Below are 5,927 nucleotides of genomic sequence, written 5' to 3' on the forward strand. Positions count from 1 at the left end.
AAATCCAATGATTATCTTTTGGGGTACCATGTTCCTTCTGTCGCCGGGAGGTTGCCTTTTGAGCTGTCCTTAATAAAAACATTACATTCTGGACGAAAATTACATTTTCTGACTACATAATCACAAGATTGGCTTTTATTACCACTTAGACATCATTATATGACGATTTTTGAGAGACAATAATACTAAGGGATTGGTAACACTTTGGATTTGAGTATTCAATCTGTATTCCCAAATTGTCAAATTACATGGAACCTCTGAGGTCCGGAACAAGGCTGCTGTTTGACCTTCAATTTGGAAACAAATGTTCTCATATGACATATAGAAGTAATATATTTCAGGGTCAAACTATTCCCTTCATAAAACCTTGTACAGGCAGTTTTCTTCGCTGACTTGCAGCACTAAAAGTGACTTTAGCTAACTTTCAGTAGTCAGTGTGCAGCTTGGAAAATAGTCCAGATTTACTACTCACTGAAAATAACTATAATAATTGTTAGAAAGCCCATAATTTACATGGTTTGTATTCAGCTTTGGGCGTTGTTTTTTCCGACTGTCTTCGGCGGTCAGTAAACGCACCACAGTGTGTTGCGTCTGTTGAGCTATTTATGACTTCTCTGATGCTTTCTTGAGCTTCATCCACCATTTCTCCGGGTTGATGCTGTGCGTGAATGCATAGAGGTGAGTTTTTGGTTCCATTGTGGGAGCTGTGCCGTTGTTTGTGCACACTTTTCACTAAGTGAGGCTCCTTTGTTCATTGGTGCTAACATTAGCATTCAAGCTAACTGTACAACCATTGTTCTAATAAGCGTCATATTTACTAAATTTCCTTGTTGATTTCTGTATGTAATGTGCCTTTGGCTCATCATTGTGTTTATGTAATATGAGTTACGTTACTTTACTTATTAATTATTTGTGTATTTGTATTGTATGTATGTTGTTACAGTACCACAGCATAAAGCCTTAATAAATCCACCAAACAGAGGACAATCTGCCGTGTTCTTTGACTTGAACACACCTTTATACCTTTCCAAATCAGTGCATCCTTGGAAACATTCTCACCTCGCCAAGAACCCTCTCCGTTTCAATACTAATAATTATAAATGTAATACAAATTGTGCATGTTGGAATTCATGGAACCACATATCCCCATTACCAGCAGCACTCATGCAGCACTGGACCATGTCGCCATGACCATGCTTCACTGCTATGCAAGAGACAATTATCTTTGTATTCACTTGTGTTGCCAGTCATTTTCAGTGGATAGTAATTCTGTACTGCAATACAAGCAGTACACTTTAGAAACACAATTGAACTTAGGTGAGCCTGACCCTACAGTAGTATTGCAAAGGTGATAATACCAAGGAGTATTTTATATGTAATTATTTTCAGTATGGTCAGTTTCATTCCAAACCTAAAAGTGTTTTCTATTTTCTTTTACTGATCAAATTCCAGACCGCTGCGAAAGGAGTGATGCGTACGGTGACTCATCCTCTCTTCCTCCTTTCTACATCATCGCCAACCACAGTGAGCCTATATACTTCATCAAGTGCTCCCATTACTATGGTTTCCCCATCACTCTTTACCCCTGCAACCCTTCCTACCTTTGATGCATCCATCCTCTTTTTAAATGTAGAAAAAGAGAATGAATGATTTTGTAGGGTTACAGGATGCGACAGCGTGTTTCTCTATTCAGAGGGCACGGTGGTAATGTGACCAGATGGCTGCTGCCTCGGCCAGGGTGGCAGAATTACAACCAAACAGATGATAACCTTGGTTGACACTTTTCTATTCTAAAAATACCACTACATCATCCTGTTAGCATTTAACAGTTGAAAACATATTTATAAGGGCTTCACTGACGATTTGTATTAGTATGATTTGATGGCATGATTAGTTCTTAATGTGCCCAACTTCTAAAATTCTAATAAAGTGTGTTCTGTTGTCTTGGATAGAATGCCGCTGACATCGTCCTACTCAATTTGACCTTTTTCATGCGTCATAAAGCATGTTTTTTTACACATTGTTGAGTACTTATGATGCTAATCGAGTCTGTGGTCTTGTCAAAGCACATTTAAATGTTATGAAAACAACAGGAAACAAAATAACTTGAGTTAAGTTCCAAGAAAGGACACACAGACTAGCGCTGTGTTGAGTGAAAAGCCATACTTGTCTGTTCAGCTAAGGTGGCTCTCTTTCAAAGCAATTGTATCACTATGGGAAATAAGCACAGAGCCGAGTTGAGAACCACTATTGCAATACTATTTAGTTTTGTTTGGGGGAATTTAGGTTTTGTTGAGTTGCATCTTGAACACAAAGTCTGGGTTAGTTGAGCCACTTTTCACAAAATATAAGGAAAATATAAGGAAAGAAACAAAAGACACACTGAGTTGACTTATGAGCCAATAAAACAGGTGCACAAGGAGGTACAAGGCAGGGATAACTAGACCAAGTGCAACCAATAATAGCCAGTAACAAAACAAAACATGCATTTCATGACATCACGGGTGCTCACACTGTATGTCAAACAAAGATTGCTGTCATAAGATGAGATGAGATGTTTGATTTCAACTTCAGAAGATTTGTTTCCTTACATTTCAAATTTCAGTGCATGGTTTCAGTAGAACCTGCAATTACAATCAGCTGTGCCTAGTTGTTAGCAATCAGCAATTACCCCACCTCTGCCTCCTTGAGTCCTTAAACTTCAACGCCGTTCCTTATTTTACCGCCCTGAAAAACCTCTTTTGGCCTCTTGTGACAGTGGATGTTGTACATTAGATTCAAGTCACTCCTGTGAAATGTCTGCTCCTTATTCGTGGGCATGCAACACGGATGACAACAGTCGGATTGATGTTCAGAGAACACAACATTGAGATCACTTAACAGCAATACAAACAACCACTTTTCATTCGCTCTCATTTTGCATGCAAATCAGAGACATTTTCCTTATGCAAACCAAAAGCAATATTACAGTGCAATAATTAAATGGGTTGTTTCTTCTTCAGATATGCTGGATTGTGCAAGTCTAGTGTGAACATGTGATGTGCTTCATGTAAACCCGCTGGGTATGTTCAACATAAAGGTCATTTTCATAGCCATAAAAATGTGAGACATGTCGATAATGTCATAATGAACTTGCTAACGGACATTTTTGATGATTTTGACGATTTTGATGATTTTTCACAATATACTGTCGAATAGTGTGTTCTTTGGCTGTATATAGACTGGGTATATATCAAAAGAAAGATTATACTCTCATCTTTCATCAGAAAAAAAAGGTTTGTTGCCACCTTTCTCTGTTCTTTAGTAATATCGTATTTTCTGGACTATAAGTCGTTCTGGAATATAAGTTGCACAAGGCCAGAAATACATAATTAGGTATAAAAAACATACATAAGTCGCACTGGACTATAAGTCGTATTTTTTGCAGGTAATTTATTTTATAAACTATAAACTTCTAACAATAAAAGAATAGAGAACAGGCTGAATAGGTGTAAGATATGCTAACACAATGCTTATTCAGCTACACAAAAAATAAACATGAGCAGAAAAGATGTCCAGTGTTTATGTAGCATAAACAGTTTGTTCATTTTTAAGTCGCTCTGGAGTATAAGTCGCAGGAACAGCCAACCTTTGAAAAAAAGTGTGACTTATAGTCCAGAAAATACGGTAGGTTTCAGCAAAATATCAGTTCAAAAAGGGGTTTTTGTGAAAAGATACATTTTAAGTATAACTTTCACTTTGATTTAATTGGCTACGTATATATATATATATATTTAGCCAAAATGTCTAAACAACGATACCACAACACTAAAACTATAATCTCCACCCATTCTCCTGTTAAAAAGGTTTTAATAGATTTTGAATCTTTGGTATGTGAACTCTGTTCTGTAGACTTTACATTTATTACATATTGTGGATATCATTGGATATCATTGGCATATCATTGGATCATAGAGATGATGACAGTGAAGAATGAAAATGGGATTGCTTTTTTTCCTGCTATTGAAGGGGGGCAGGGGAGTGAAAAGAAAAAAATCTTTGTGTCAGAAGTTGCCAATCGAGAATGGAATTAAGGCTGAAATTAAATTTGCTGGATCCTACCACTTTGAACCTCTCTGTCAATGGGACTAGTGTACTCCAACCTACAGTATACGGTATACGGTATACAGTATATGTACTGTACAAGCGCCAGAGCATTAAGCATGGCTGCCCGGTCTATTTGGATCTAACACACAAATAAATAAATGTAGTATTCGTCAAGATTAGTCTATTGTTATTCATTTTTTTTAAATACCCGCATCCCCCCGTGTTGGTTTGTTCCAGGTTGGTGAGATTGTTGGGGGACAAGGAGACACAGCTGGTCCTCTCCAGTAATAAGATACCCTATGTAAGACTTGATGTGAAAGCAGGAAAATGCCAGATGATTCCAATTCCGTCTTTTTTGTACAGTGTTTTGCAGACACATTGGAGACACACAATACCACCTCTTCCGTCCCACTTTGCATTCTGCTTGGCCACACCCAAATTGGACCTAAATCTGATCCCGAGGTGACCGGCTGCCTCGTAACGTCAATAATGTGTCACTTTCTCCGCTTAATGTGATCTCCCCAGGTGAGGAGTGAGGAGGTTGTTTTCCACCTGTCATGGCAGCCTGCGGAAAGCAGCAGGATGTGCGACACCCAAGGAGCCAAAACGTCTGCTGTGGCTGCCTTCTCAGCATCTATCACATTCTCCAAAATGTTCTGAGTGCCCTCTGGGCTGTGGATAGCACTCATGTTGTGAGAGTAAAAAAAGGCATAAATATATGCGATGGCACCAGAGTGGAGGTACTTTACATTTTGTCTTCATCCTGCACATTATTGTGTCAGCTAAGAACATAGAAAAATCAATACATATAATAAATTGGATATAGTGATGCTGGCATCTCACCATTTTCAACATATAGACTGTTAGGTATTCAAGGGACACATGTCGTTGGTGGAATATGACACAATAAAACAAGCAAACAAATCACATATCACAGATCTAAAATAACTATTTTGTGGCTTACTGTGAAGGTGAAGACTCTGGCACAGCATGTACAAAAGGATGTCTTTCTCTCTCTGGTCAAAAATATAAAAACACCATTGCAACACAATTGTTTGAATTTGAGAAAAACGTGTTAGAGGTTTTTTTTCCAGGGGAAAAAAGGTTTTTGGTCCAAACAAATGTGTTTTTCTTCTCCAAAAATAGGCCGAAACACATCTCATTCACTCTAAGTCTGTAAAGGTTGATAAAAACATGCTAATGTACAGCATGCATGTTCCAACGACAATATTGCCATGTTTATGCTTCATAAAGTTCTTTTTTTTTTTAAGCATTGACATTTTGCATTTTGTCCTTGAAGGCAAGATGCAAATGTGACACCTTTATACCGTGAACACACTATATCTCGGTTATCATACAGCCAAACAGTACACTCACCAAAGTAACACATTTGCAGCCACATGTCAATGATCTGTGTGAAAAATGGATATATAGTAGAGATTATCGAGTATTGACCAAAAAAAAGTTATTTACTGAACCAAGACTCACAGGTATTCCTCTCAGTACGTAAGAAGCTGACAATTAAAACAATTCATCACATATAGTCCAGTTAACTCACAATTAATCACAATTAATCACAGATAGAACTTCATTAGAGGTGTCATGATTCATTTTTTTTTTTATTAAATTTTATTCACAATGCATGCGATTCAATGCCGACACGATTCAAGGATGATATTGGTTCATTTAGAACCAATAGCTTCGAGTAAATTTAAATCCATTTAGTAACTTTTTAGCTAAAAATTCAAGCAGTGTGACTCTGGTGACAGTACAGGTGAAGCTTCTTAGACTCCTGTTGTTTTTTTTTTTGTAAGGGAATCAGGTATAAATGATAAATAATA

The 5,927-nt window shown here is 37.5% G+C and overlaps 1 long non-coding RNA gene across 1 annotated transcript; it reads left to right on the top strand.

Moving 5' to 3' along the window:
- The first annotated feature begins 557 nt into the window (after nucleotides 1–557).
- LOC144898146 (uncharacterized) lies at nucleotides 558–5,105 on the top strand. Its single transcript, XR_013627049.1, has 3 exons — nucleotides 558–678; nucleotides 1,453–1,524; nucleotides 4,612–5,105. It is a non-coding gene; the product is annotated as an uncharacterized LOC144898146 (long non-coding RNA).
- Nucleotides 5,106–5,927: the final 822 nt, after the last annotated feature.

This window comes from Doryrhamphus excisus, linkage group LG2, assembly GCF_037039965.1.
Source record: "Doryrhamphus excisus strain RoL-2023G ecotype Guam linkage group LG2, RoL_Dexc_Guam_v1.1, whole genome shotgun sequence".
Lineage (NCBI taxonomy): Eukaryota > Metazoa > Chordata > Actinopteri > Syngnathiformes > Syngnathidae > Doryrhamphus > Doryrhamphus excisus.